Consider the following 15392-nt stretch of genomic DNA (forward strand, 5'->3'; position numbering starts at 1 on the left):
CGCCTGTGTGGCTCCTTTGATGTGGTTTGCGATCTCATTCTTGCTAATGTCAAGGGGGATGCAGTGAACTTTCAGGTGGCTAATGCTTTGGGTGCGCTTCCCGATGCCGAGAAACCCCGACAGTTAGCGAGGATTATTGTGGCGGCTTATAAAACCGTAGGCCGCAATAGTAGGGGTCTCAAACCTTTTTTGACTAAAGAGAAAACGCAACCCCAAGGGCAGAAGTCTGAAACTGACGTTCAGCCCAAGACCAAAAAACAAAATTGGCCTAAAAAACAAAAACAGGGAAAGCAACAGCAATAGAAACAGGAGTCTCATCCTGCGTCTCCAGTGCCTGCGCCCACAGAACGTGTTTATGACTTGCGCGATCGCGCGAAGATTAAATCACCTGATCGTTTTCAGGTTTCTGATCAACGCTCTCCTCGTTCTTTTCAGGAGTCATCGGCCTCGTCGACCGGTGGTGGAGGAGGCGGAAGGGGTCGGGGTATCCAGCAAGGACGTGACCAGCCCCGCCCGAAAGACGGTGCAGGAAAGCAGGACGGCACAACACCGAAAAGACCCCAGTTTCAAAATAAGAAAGTCGCCGCTTTAACAGCGAGATATGCCACAGATAGTGAGAACGCGGCTTCGGAATCTGACATGGGCTCTGACCTTGCTGGACAGCGCGACGGAGATTACCATAATACGGGAGGTCCTCCGTCCACTACTGAAGGTGACAGCGACTGACAGTTATGTTGTAATAGAAACGGCTGATACTAGAGTTGCTCCCCCTGACAGACTTTATGAAATTGTCCTGTTAATCGGAGGTGACATACAACGTACCATAAAAGGGGTGTTTTGGGAAAATCTTTTGTCTACGTATGACATTTTGCTTTTGGAGGCTGACTGGCCCCCACCTTTTGTTCTCGCAGCTCTGCGAGGGGAGGAGGTGATCCTCCCCAGTTTCGCGCACAGAGTCTCGAAGGAGCATGCGCTGAATTTTGCAGAAGAGTGGGCTAAGGCTCTAGCGCCGGCTCTGTACCGTACACACTGTGGTTGGGATAAATTTTCCCGACACCACGAGATTCCTTTGCGGTCTCAGCCTCAGCCTCAACCTCAATATCCCATTCGACGTGAAGCTAAGGCTTCCGTTGCGGAAATCCTTGAACAATTGGAATATCAAGGAGTGATTGAAACGTGTGTGTCACCGATGAATAACCCTCTTTTCACTGTGACCAAGCCAGACGGTTCATATTGTTTGGTATTGGATTACCGGCATTTAAACTCGCATTGCCGTACCTGTGCAGTACAGAATACTCACGGCTCTGCCTTGGTGGTGTCACGATTCCCTATGAAGCCTCCACTGGAAGCTATGCTTTCCGTTTTGGCGCTATTCGCCTAAAAAAAAAACACCCCTTTCCCGTGCACCTGCACTCCTTGGTGTTGTATTGTGAGAGTGTTGGTGTTGTATTGAGAGTGTATACGTTTTGTGCTGCTTACAGTGCTCCTAAGGTTCTGAATAGTACTGAGCTCTGATTGTATTTTCGATTTAGCACTGCAGTGATTTGTTCTATGTTTCATTTGATCACATAATACTACCAGACTTTTTCCTTTCAAGTTTTATTCAGGGTTGGGGCTCTTGCCGGGAGCGCTTCTGGTTTGGACTGATCAGTGTTTCCCTCGCGTGTGCCTCAGCCCGTTTTTGGCTGGGCGCACGCATACCTGGGGCGCGGCTGGGTGCGGACAGGTATTTAAACCGCACCCAGCCTTTTGGAAGGCGCTTTGCCTTCAGTCTGCACAGAGGAAGGTCGTGAGGAGATTCCCGGTGCTGAGAGAACGGCCACAAACCTGAGCAGAGATCCTGGCAAATTAGACTTCAACCCCGAAAACTACAACAGCTCTGCACTTTCTCATCTTCATTGAAAACCTGCAAAGAAAAAGAGATAAGTGTAATTTGTTTATTTAAAGGCGCCCTTCGCAAGAAAGACAGCAGGAACTATTTTGGAGCAAAGATCAAAAGACTATAGAAGAATCTCGGACTTGGTTATTTCTTTTAGGTGTTTAGGTTTATGAACATTTGGTAACAGAATGGTCAAAAGGTGATTTCAGTATTTCAGAAAGAAGTAATTTCTGAACGTTTGATCTGTGATTCTTTCCTCGAGTTGTTTTGCTTATTTTAGTAGGAAAAGTCACGGAAGTTTAAAGGCACAGATAAAACTCTGAGTAAGTAAGAAGTGAGAGAGAGAGAAAAAAGTTTTGTATATTTAATGAAAAGATTCTTTCATAATTTGAGAACGTTTGCATTTTATTTAAGAAACCACTGTTGGACATAAGAATATGTTTTGAATCTACTGTTTGATTATTACAGTGACTTCACAAGACCACGCTACTAAAGAACAACCACGCAGGACACAGACGAATCACCCAACTCATCTGACAAGAAAGACATACTGGACGAAAGATTAACAACAGCTGAATGCAGGTAGGCTAAGGGAAGAACGTTTAGAAAGTGAACAAGAGATAGAGAATTTAGCTAAAAAACTAGGAAAGTGAGTTTTGAGTATACTTAAGGTTCTTGTTGTTTCGCAGGTCGTCAGCAAGAACATTACGTCCAGTACCGGCCCTCCTCCCTATAGTCTAGCTAAATATCTTGTAGTGAATTAAACTTTCTCAAGGTAAGGAGTTAGTCTTTGGGGAAGTTGGTCCCTTGCGTCCCTGCGAATCAACTACTCATCTCAAGGAAGGCATATCAAGACCAGGTAAGAGACGACGTAGTGTTTGTCTTGACAGAAGGCAAAGCCCACGTTGAATAAATTCGCCTGGACGCAATGGACCAAGTATCCCTACAAGACATTGCAGCCATTTTAAACGAGTTAAAACAGGAAAATGAAGCCTTGCGAAGAGACATGGCTTCTCTTCAAACTTCTGTTCATCAACAGCAGAAGCCAGATCTTAAACCAGCTATTTTTCAGGGAGGAGCTTCCTCTTCGGACGCTCCCACTCAAATCCATGTGGTAACACCAGTTCCAACACCTTTAGCCCAACCGGAGAGGTTTTATGGGGACCCTAACAAGTTCACCATCTTTCTTAATCAGTTACATTTTTTAGCTAAAATCACAGCTTTTCCAGATGACTCTTCTAAGGTGGCCTTTATGCTATCCTATTTAGGGGCGGACGCAGCTCTATGGTCCGTCTCTTTGGTAGAGAGAGACGATCCAGTTTTATATAATTTTAGAGCTTTTGAACGATCTTTAAAGAACATATTTGCTAAGCACGTTTTTGTTCAATCTGCAGACAGTGAACTCTTGAATCTAAAGCAGGGTTCATCGGATTTGCTTCATTATATTTCAGTCTTTAATCGCCTGGTTCTGGAAGCTGATTGGCCTGCTGAAAAGAGGGTGTCTTTGTTTTATCGCGGCTTAAGAGACGAGCTTAAAGACATGGTTACCCAAATCTTGGAACCCCCAGAGGAGATCAGTGAATTTATAGACCTTGTAGTAAAATTGAATCATAGACTATCTGAACGGAAAGGGGAAAGAGGAAAATTGGATCACAAAATTTTATTTCAAAAGGAAAGGGGTTCGACCCCTCGTGAAACAAACCCAAAATTGGATCAGGTAGAACCCATGCAAATAGGTTCTATTCGGGGACCTCTATCCAGAGAGGAAAAAGAAAAAAGACGGAAATTGAATCAATGTTTATATTGTGGGAAGGCTGGACATTTCGAGAAGGAATGTCCTTCAAAACCTAACAAGGGGAAACCCAAGTCCTTAGAAGTGGCTTTAACAGTTGAAGGGGCGGAAAACTAGAATGCTCGATAAAAGAGGAGGTCAGTTTGTCGAGTGTTTGTTCTAGTTCGGCCTCTACTGTCCCACCCAAGGGGTGTCGACACTTCAGTATAATTGTGGAGTTACAAAGTTTGGTTAAACCAGAAGATTCTTTTAAGGTTGAAGCAATAATTGATTCTGGAGCCACAGGGAATTTCATTGATACAAATTTCTTAAAAAGGTTAGGGTTTACCTCTATTCAAAAGATTCACCCAGAAACAGTGAGGGCAGTAGATGGTAAGGAATTAACTTCAGGACTTATAAATAAGCAAACAGAGGTGTTACAAATGGACAGCTCGCCTATTCACAGAGAGACAATTCAGTTTGATATAATTGACGCCCCTCAATTCAAACTAATTTTGGGAATCCCTTGGCTTGTTTTACACAATCCAATTATAGATTGGCAAGCACGAACTTTGACTTTTAAATCACACCATTGCAAGAGCCAATGTCTCTTGTTGGACAGGTCAGAAGACTCAATACAAGGTTTTGACTTTTTTGCAGATTCTTCCAGTATTCTGCTCCTTGAAGGGGTACCGACTGTATATTCAGACTTACATGACGTTTTCGATAAGAAAAGGGCTAACACTCTTCCTCCCCATAGGGATTTTGATTGCAGGATAGATCTGGTGCCTGGGGCAACTTTGCCTTGTAGCAGAATCTATGCCTTGACTGAAAAAGAGAATGAACATTTAAGAGAATATCTGGACGAATACCTTGCTAATGGCTTTATCAGGCATTCAAAATCTCCTGTATCATCTTCTCTTTTTTTCATTCCGAAAAAAGGAGGGGAATTGAGAACGTGCATAGATTACAGAGCCCTGAACAATGTAACTATTAAAAACAGATATCCCTTGCCTCTTATTCCGACACTGTTAGACCAAGTAAAGAAAGCAACCATTTATACTAAATTGGATTTGCGCGGAGCATACCATCTTGTCAGAGTCCGAAATGGTGATGAGTGGAAAACGGCGTTTCGTACCAAATTTGGACTCTTCGAATATCAAGTCATGCCTTTTGGACTCTGTAATGCTCCAGCAGCTTTCCAATTTTTTATAAATGAAGTATTACACGAATTCATTGATGTTTGTTGTGTGGTCTATATTGATGACATCTTGATTTACTCACATTCGGAAGAAGAACATGTACAACAAGTTCGCGCCATTCTTCAAAAACTACTTTCTAATTCTTTATATGTGAAATTAGAAAAAAGTATTTTCCATGTATCCAAAGTGGATTTTTTAGAATACATTATTAGTCCATCAGGAATCGAAATGGACCCTAAAAAAGTAGAAGCTGTAAGCTCTTGGCCCAGACCCTCTTCTGTGAAACAAATACAAAGCTTTCTAGGGTTTGCAAATTTTTATCGTCGTTTTATCCAGAATTTCTCCCAGACAATAACCCCCATTACTAAATTACTTCGAAAAGGAGTAAAATTTGATTGGACGGAATCCGCCGACAAAGCCTTTTGTGACTTAAAAGAAAAGTTTACATCAGCCCCCATTTTGAGTCATCCTGATCCCAAACAACCATTCATAGTTGAAGCGGATTCATCTCAGTTTGCCTTAGGTGGAATTCTGTCACAACGGAGTTTGGAAACTGGTCAAATGCATCCCATTGCTTATTACTCCAGAAAGCTGTCCCCGGCGGAATTAAATTACGCAATTGCTGATAAAGAACTATTGGCGTTAAAAGCAGTTTTCGAGGAATGGCGTCACTACTTGTTAGGGGCACGTCACCCAATTACGATTTATACTGATCATAGAAATTTGCAGGCTTTACAAAAGGTGAAAGCCTTATCAGCCAGACAATTAAGATGGTCTCTTTTCTTTAATGACTACAATTTTGTAATTACTTACCGTCCTGGAAAGGAAAACCTAAAGGCTGATGCATTGTCTCGTATTGGAGATAGTGGTTTAGAACTACAAACTGAGGTTCATCCTGTCTTACCTACTACTTGTTTTCAAGCGTGTTTATCTGTCAAAGACATTACAGCTGACATAAAGACGGAACTTAAAAAAAAAAGCTTTGAAGAATGGAAAAAGGAACACCCATGTCTTCAGGAGAGAGAGGAGCTTCTTTATGTACATAATCTAGTCATGGTTCCAACAAAAGCTCTTCAGGACACCATTATCCACCTTTTTCATGACACCCCCCTCTCAGCTCATCCAGGTGTGGCCAAAACCTACAAATTAATCAAGAGACATTTTTGGTGGCCCACAATGTTTACAGATGTTCAAATGTATGTATCTACTTGTAGTGTTTGCATCCAAAATAAGGCCTTCCATCAGTCTCCTAGTGGTTTATTAACGCCTCTTCCTGTCCCACCTCACCCCTGGCATTCCATATCTCTAGATTTTATTGTTGAGCTTCCTTTAACGCAAGAAGGGTTCACCACAATTCTCACAGTCGTAGACCAGTTTTCTCGAATGGCTCATTTCATTCCATTGAAAAAACTTCCTACCTCTATGGAATTGGCAAACTTATTGATTAAGCATGTCATCAGATTACATGGAATTCCATATGTAGTGATTTCTGACAGGGGGTCTCAATTCATATCTCATGTGTGGAAGAGTTTGAGTTCTCTTCTTCAAATGGATATTCGCTTATCATCTAGTTACCACCCCCAAACTGATGGTTTAACCGAACGTACTAACCAAACCATAGAACAATTCCTTCGTTGCATGTTAACCTCAGTTTCTGAAGATTAATCTGATCTCTTAAGCACTTTGGAATTTGCATACAATAACTCAGAACATACTTCAATCAAAATGTCTCCTTTTTTCTGTAATTATGGCTTCCACCCTAAGACTTTTCCGGAAGACATTAAGATTCATAATTCTGTGCCAGCAATCCATGATTATATTTATGGTTTGTCTTCTGTTCACGAGGAAGCTCGTTATACTTTGGCCAAGACTAAGGAAAACCAAAAGAAAGCAGCAGATAGACACAGAAAAGAACAACCCTTGTACAATCCTGGAGACAAGGTTTGGTTAAGTACAAGATATTTGGCTTTAAGAGGAAACAAAAAATTTAACCCCAGGTTTATAGGTCCGTTTCCTATTGAAAAGGTAATTAACCCAGTTTGTGTTAAATTACTCCTTCCTCAGAAATATCAGATCCATCCTGTATTTCATGTCTCATTAATCAAGCCTTTTAATCCCCAAACTCGGTTAATTCGACCTCCATCTGCCATTCTTATTGATGGACATCCTGAATTTGAAGTCAAAAAGGTTCTGGACTCCAAAAGGATTCGAGGCAAACTTTTCTACTTAGTAGATTGGAAAGGATTCGGTCCTGAAGAAAGATCGTGGGAACCGATAGCTCATTTACAGAATGCTCCAAGAGTTTTAAGTACATTTCATATGCAAAACCCTTCCAAACCAAGACCTATAGCTACAGTCTTAGGGGGGATCTTGAGGAGGGAGTACTGTCACGATTCCCTATGAAGCCTCCACTGGAAGCTATGCTTTCCGTTTTGGCGCTATTCGCCTAAAAAAAAAACACCCCTTTCCCGTGCACCTGCACTCCTTGGTGTTGTAGTGTGAGAGTGTTGGTGTTGTATTGAGAGTGTATACGTTTTGTGCTGCTTACAGTGCTCCTAAGGTTCTGAATAGTACTGAGCTCTGATTGTATTTTCGATTTAGCACTGCAGTGATTTGTTCTATGTTTCATTTGATCACATAATACTACCTGACTTTTTCCTTTCAAGTTTGATTCAGGGTTGGGGCTCTTGCCGGGAGCGCTTCTGGTTTGGACTGATCAGTGTTTCCCTCGCGTGTGCCTCAGCCCGTTTTTGGCTGGGCGCACGCATACGTGGGGCGCGGCTGGGTGCGGTCAGGTATTTAAACCGCACCCAGCCTTCTGGAAGGCGCTTTGCCTTCAGTCTGCACCGAGGAAGGTCTTGAGGAGATTCCCGGCGCTGAGAGAACGGCCACAAACCTGAGCAGAGATCCTGGAAACTAGACTTCAACCCCGAAAACTACAACAGCTCTGCACTTTCTCATCTTCATTGAAAACCTGCAAAGAAAAAGAGATAAGTGTAATTTGTTTATTTAAAGGCGCCCTTCGCAAGAAAGACAGCACAAACTATTTTGGAGCAAAGATCAAAAGACTATAGAAGAATCTCGGACTTGGTTATTTCTTTTAGGTGTTTAGGTTTATGAACATTTGGTAACAGAACGGTCAAAAGGTGATTTCAGTATTTCAGAAAGAAGTAATTTCTGAACGTTTGATCTGTGATTCTTTCCTCGAGTTGTTTTGTTTATTTTAGTAGGAAAAGTCACGGAAGTTTAAAGGCACAGATAAAACTCTGAGTAAGTAAGAAGTGAGAGAGAGAGAGAGAAAAGCTTTTGTACATTTAATGAAAAGATTTTTTCATAATTTGAGAACGTTTGCATTTTATTTAAGAAACCACTGTTGGACATAAGAATATGTTTTGAATCTCCTGTTTGATTATTACAGTGACTTCACAAGACCACGCTACTAAAGAACAACCACGCAGGACACAGACGAATCACCCAACTCATCTGACAAGAAAGACATACTGGACGAAAGATTAACAACAGCTGAATGCAGGTAGGCTAAGGGAAGAACGTTTAGAAAGTGAACAAGAGATAGAGAATTTAGCTAAAAAATTAGGAAAGTGAGTTTTGAGTATACTTAAGGTTCTTGTTGTTTCGCAGGTCCTCAGCAAGAAGATTACGTCCAGTACCGGCCCTCCTCCTTATAGTCTAGGTAAATATCTTGTAGTGAATTAAACTTTCTCAAGGTAAGGAGTTAGTCTTTGGGGAAGTTGGTCCCTTGCGTCCCTGCGAATCAACTACTCGTCTCAAGGAAGGCATATCAAGACCAGGTAAGAGACGACGTAGTGTTTGTCTTGACAGGTGGATAGTCTTGTGCGAAAGCGGTTTAAACCACGCTTGACATATCCAACGGTTTTTATGCCCACCACTTGGATGGTCTGAGTTCCCAATGGACCTCCTTTACATGCGGCGGTGTGTAAAAACAATTTTGACGTCTACCTATGGGCTATAAGAATAGTCCTGGAATTTTTACTGCCCGCATAGTCTCTCTTTTAGAGAGAGTTGACCCGGATGCATGCTCGTATGTGGATGACATTTATCTCACAGACGACGAACTTTGGGAGCATCTGTGTCGAGTTGATCTCTTAATTTGTAGCTTTGCAGACATGGGTTACAAATTCAATTTTGCAAAATCGCACATAGCAGAATATAGAGTGTTGTTCCTGGGCTAGGAGCTCAACAATGAAGGTAGAGGTTTGATACCTCACTTCCTGGAGAAATGCGCACAACTGCGCGCTCCGACAACTCTGAGAAAAGTACAGTCTTTACTGGGTTTTTTTAATTTCGGGAGAACTTACATTCCGGAATATGCCCAGCGTATCAAGCCTTTGTATGCTTTGATACAACCAACTTTTACCAAATCATGCTGGCTGCCTAAGCACTCAGCAGTTCTGCAATCCTTGCAGGCTGATCTGCTCGCTTCTAAATTCTTACTGACTCGTGACAACCACACCAACCTGGTGATAAGAATCATCCCTGGGACGGTGGGTTTCACTTACCTGACTTTTAATGAAGGAGACACAGTACCTATTGCTTACAAGTCACACTTGTACACTTCGGCTGAAATGCGATTTTCCACTGTGGAGAAAGTTTTTACGGCTGTACAGATGGCGATTCTTAAGGAACGTGCTCTGTCACAGGGAAAACGCATGTTGGTTGTTACCCCGTGTCCTGCCTTGGAGGCAGTTACGAAAGCCAGTGTACCGAATTCTAAAGCTTTGCACCCTCGGTGGATACAATGGGCTGCGTCATTGACGTCCCCGGATGTCACGTTTCTTTTTGACGCCTCTTTATGGTCGCAGGAGTACCTACACTATGAATTCGTTCATCCGGCTCCTTTAGCTATGCAACCTTTGGAGGATTTCCATTGCATCATTTACACTGATGGGTCGGCGCAGGTTGCGCATGGCTCTAAACACGCCTATGTTTCCGCATGCGCCATTGTGGTCGGTGCCATGGTGAACGATGAGTTCAAGTCCAAAGTGGTGCACACGCAGACTCTAGGGGACTGCACCGCACAATTGGCAGAGCTTCGGGCTCTGATGCTTGCATTAGAGTATGCTGATCCCAGTGTGACTACTCTTATTGTGAGTGATTCTTATTACTGTGTCCAGTCTTACAATGAAAACTTGTTCTTTTGGATTCAAAATGACTTTCGTGATTCCAAGGGTAGCACAATGAAACATAAAATGATCTGGGTTCGGGGGACTGACCTTAAAGAGCGGTTGCCACTTGTGTTTATAATTCATACTCTTGGCCATCAGCGTGTTGGAGTTCACGCTGTGGGTAACTCGCTTGATGATGAAGCGCCGAAATCAGCGGTATCTGCATATTTCGTTGCAGCAGTTACATGGTCCAAAAGTAAGATTGATGATGATATCTTGGCGGCTGTTGCTGCCACTGAGAAGGGAGGTAAATATCCTGCGGGTTCCCTTCGAAGTACACATACCACTTAAGTCCCGATAAGGTTCCTTATGTGAAACTTCCTGGAGTTGGTGAGCGGTTGATTCCCAACTCGGACCGCAGGAATACATTGATCACAGCGGCACATGAAGGTGTGGCGTCTGCGCATGCGGGCGTTTCGGCCACTGTATCACAGTTACAACAACGTTTCTGGTGGCGGGGACTGTACAAACAGATGCCCGATTATGTCTTTCAATGTGACATTTGCCAGCAGATTAAGCCTTTGACTGCTGCGCGTCCGCCACAGACACAGTTGTACATATCTAATAAACCACTAGGATGCATTTATTTAGATCACTGCAGTCCTTTTTCTTCTGATACTGCGTATAAGTACATCTTAGTAGCAGTTGATTCATGCACACACTTTGTGTGGGTCTGGCCCCATCGTAGCGCTGATTCACGGACTGTCATAAGAGATTTGCGTGTCTTTGTAGGGATTTTTGCCTGGGGTACCTTCCATTCGGATCAGGGTCCGGCTTTCGCCTCTAAGGCGTACAAGGATGCCATGATGTCGATGGGGGCCCAAGTCAAGTTTTCGTCTCCATACAGACCTGAGGGTAACAGTGTAGTGGAACGAATGAACATTGACTTAAAGCAATCATTGACAGCTCGAGTTATAGGCACTGGCAGAAACTGGCTGGCCCATCTCAATGGCGTGCAGCGTGCTCTTAATAATCTCCCTAGAAGGTCTCTGGGTGGGCGGACCCCATACGAAATGCTCTTTGGTATCAAGATGTATGTCCCGGACCTTGACGGTCTAGACTGCGTGGCCCAAGACACAACCTTTGACGCAGATGAACATTGCAATGTTTTACAGGATCTACAAAAGACCAGAGACAGTCTTGCAAAGGAACATTTGCCCTCCACATCGGATGATGCGTTGCAGATCCCGGTAATTGGCTGGCTACCCCAAGTTGGAGAACTGGTTAGAGAGAAGATCGATAACAAGAAAGAATTTGGTCCTTCCTATCGAGCTCCGGTTCCTGTGCTTGGCGTGAAGGGCACAAGAACAGTCATTTTACCACCGCTTCCAGGTCGTAAAGAAAACAGGTTTATCTCTATTGACAATGTCAAGATACACAGAGTTGCCGATTCTTCTTAGTATGACACCGGCGGTCTCCTGTCCTTCGATTGTGAGAAATTCTGTTTTGGCCACTGCCTCTAATCCTGAGCCAGAGGTGGCCATCGAGATGCCTACGATTTCTAGTCCTTTATTAAGTACTTTGCCTGGTGATAACGTTGATGAACTTGATTACACTTACCCAACTGACTTATCGATGCCTGATTTGCAAACACGATTGGCCCGAGATCCAGATTTTCTTTTGACACTGTTTCGCATAACTCAAAGAAGCCCTCACGTTTTGCAATTTATGCCAGTTTATTTAAAAAACACTTTTTGATTCCCCCTTGGACATATATTTGGCTGGTACTTTTTTCAATTTACCTTTTTATGTCAATTGGTTTTGCGTTTTATTTTTTTCGAATCGTCAATGGACACTATGTCGAGGAGAGAACATGCATTCGACATCTAAATGGTACTTTGGCACCCCTTTCCTCATTGCATTCAGCACACAGACTGAAGAGAGACTTGACTTTTGTTAACATCACTGCTTGGCCTGTCCTTGATGGGATTGTGTGGGATGCTGTTAAATTTCAAATCCATGGCCCTACTGAGGTTGTTAATGTCCCTAATGTGCTCAGGGTAAACATGGGGGATGTGGTAAAACAAAACATACGTTCTGATGATTGGGATATTCAGGCCGTAGAGGCATTGTTTTCTGATTTGAAATATTATGCTGCCTTTGATGCTGAAGATTTGTATTTAGAATCTGCTAATTATGGTGAATTATTTTGTTTCCAACATTTTGGCAACCATTATCTGCATAAAACTAATTCCAGAAGGAGTGCTATAAATTATACACAGTGGGATTATTGCCCGGCTCCTTTACAAGGCAGTTCGAGTACTTTTTTGAAAAAGTACACTTATTTACCAACTTTAATCAGTCAAATCCCGCGTCTTTTTATTTTAAAATGACAGAGAAGTCCATGTCCAAGGTTAGACTTACCGATACTAAGTTGTTGTACTCGAAGTCCTTTCTAGACAAGTTGGCTGTAGAAGGCTACGAGTTATGGAAGGAAACCATTGACCTGAATCTGTTTGGGGTTCTAAAAATTGGCAGGTACAAGGCACTGAGGCTTTGCACCGTGCATGTCTCATCCCAAATCATATGTTGTTTTTAAATTCTACAATTTTTCAAACTACATGCTTTGGATTGGCTACTTCTAAAAAACTTAAATTATCCTGCCCTACCTAATTTAGAAGAATATTCCGGTTGGGGAAATACTACTGACTTTTCAATTAGAGAGTTACAAACTCTTTTGCAAAATTCATCATTTAATATATCCAGTTTGAACCCAAAAGGTTGGCTAGTTTGGCACAGAAGTGCAGATTCCTGCCAACGACCTTTTCTGGGTTTAGCTGATGGCTTTACTCAGGTTAGGTCCGATCAACGTTTTGAAACTGACCATTCTGTCACCACTTATTCAGTAGTCAGAATTGGCTCAAACACTCTACATTGGCATCGGTTAAACTGCATCTATCCAAGCTGACTGATGATGTAGATTTAAATGATTTCATAAAAGGCCCGGCTAATGGTAGATCGAAGAGATGGATATATGCGATTTACAATGAAATCTGGAAAACATCACAGATTGAAGCGGCTAAACGCCTTAGAGCTATTGATCAAGCAAATTTAGAAAAAGTGCTTGCAGTTGTAGATAATAGCATTAACATGCTTTCCTCCCGCATTTACACGTTAGATAATATTGTGTCTTCTGATGTTGATATTGTGCAAGATGAAGTATCTGTGTTGTACCATGGTCAAAATCAATTACGTTCAATTATGCAATTTGCGTGGACCCTGCAGACGCTTAAGTCTGGGAAAGTGCCTTGGAATTACATGAACGTCTCCTCCCTCTTTGCCCCTTTTATTTTGACTGAAAAGCAGCGCTTACTTTCAATGAGGGATGCATCCTTTTCCATGTTACACATTGAAAGGTTGGAGTCTTTACCGTTTTCTGTGGCAGAAGCCACTGCAGCAACGTGGCTTATTCACGGCTTAATCACATTAACATTTGCCTTATTTAAATTTACAAATTGTATGCGATATATTGCGCTAGGCCGATACGAAACACTGGGTAGTTCTTTTCTACATGAAGCCTGGTCACTCCCCTTTACTTACAGATGCCTCAAAGATGGGAAAGAAGTATATCTTAAAGATGAAGAGTGCACAGAGACACCAGATCACTCATTAATGTGTAGACATATTCAATTACATGGTTCTTGCAACCAAGAACGGCCCAATTTAGCCTGTTTTTTGAAAGGTACTCCAGTTCCTGCAATCATCCCTACTTTCACATTACTGGCAAACGGCAGTTATTTACTTTTAAATAATGAAGATTGTTGTGGGTTAATTAGAGGTATTGCTTATATGGGCACTGTATCTGAATGTGTAGTGTGTTGCAGAAACGTTCTGTATCCTCATCCGCATGGGAATTCGGATGTTTCCATCTGGCTGGGGATTCCAACCTTGACGGCAGAGTTCAATGGAATGAGTAGAATAAGAGCCCTTTTGTCTCAAAAAGAAGTGGCCCTGAGTTTGGCTCATGAAACATGTGTCCTTCCCGTCGCCAACACCCGCACAGAGGTGCAGGCGCTATTAAATACTGACTTGCCATTGCATTTCAGCGAGCTGATTCATTCAATCTTTAACGCGTCCTCCACTTCTGGCCTCGCTCACTTTTTTAAAATAGTTAGCAGTGGTCTTGTGACTTCCTTTGAAAAGATATTTGGAGTCATTCCTGCTTTCTTCCATTCGATATTTTCAAGCTTATTTGGAGGCTTTCCTGTTTTGCTGGCGCTGGCTGCAGGCGTTCTGGTGATATTTAGTTTTATTAAAAATGTATGCCCTTCCTGTGTTACACGACGCGCAGCCCCACCTTGCACTGTTTCGCAACAGGATGCTTGATTACTATGGTACGCTGCCGCTTGCCACCTTAAGCGCAGCATATGGATTATCGTTTTGATTTTCCTATTTCACGTGTGTCCAGCCTGTGTTTCATTGCCTGAGCTGCAATTTCGAGTGGGCCCTTGATTTGTGTCTCTGCAAGACGGTGTCTCCTAACGTGGATTTTAATCGACTGATGAGTCCCATAGTTACTCACGAGTTGGTTTGTTCTGGCGAAAGGATTATGGCCTTGGCAGCGATGCATGGACTAATGGGTCATTGAAACATACTCGCAGCAGAGCAAGATTTCTTGGCACACAGTTTTATTGAGAACCCACCGAGTTGTCCTCTGATGGTGCTAGAGGCTCCGGTACTTGAAGAGCACGTATGTTCTTTCCCGCTATTAAATTGGATGGCAGAACTGTTTTCGGATGATGACAGTGACTTCCTGTTGGAGGCTGTTGCTGCATATTTTGCATATTCAGTCCTGTCCTAAAGGCTTTCAATGCTTTTGATGACATACCATTATTTTTTACACAATCTTTGAAAATTATGCGGAAATTTTTCACCACCCAGACCTATTGACTTGAGTATAAGTGAACAGTAAATTGGCAAGTTGGAATATTTTTAAATTGACTGATAAAAACGTTTTTTATACCGATTTTTGAGTTTGAACTGGCTAATCGTTCTTGAACTCTGCTTTCTGGATGTGCCCCTTATCTTATCTTATCTTATCCATGCTCGTATCATGGGGGGATGTCATATAGATACTTATTCCCTATATACTGTGTTAAGTTAGCATGAGCTTATTAAATGTTTAAACGCCATTTTACCTTTTGCTGCTTCTGCACACGACGCATAATTGTTGTTTTAGCTTTCAGCCTAGTAGAGCGTTGTGATTTACTCGAGAATAATATGTTATTGCTCTGATATCAGCTTTGCTTGGTAAACTGTGTCTGTACAGTGAGTGCTGAAACCTTCAAGGATAACTCGACACAGTGTTGTTGTGAGGTCTGAACGGAATCTCTGCT

The sequence above is a fragment of the Lissotriton helveticus genome, chromosome 2_1 (genome assembly GCF_964261635.1).
Source record: "Lissotriton helveticus chromosome 2_1, aLisHel1.1, whole genome shotgun sequence".
NCBI lineage: Eukaryota > Metazoa > Chordata > Amphibia > Caudata > Salamandridae > Lissotriton > Lissotriton helveticus.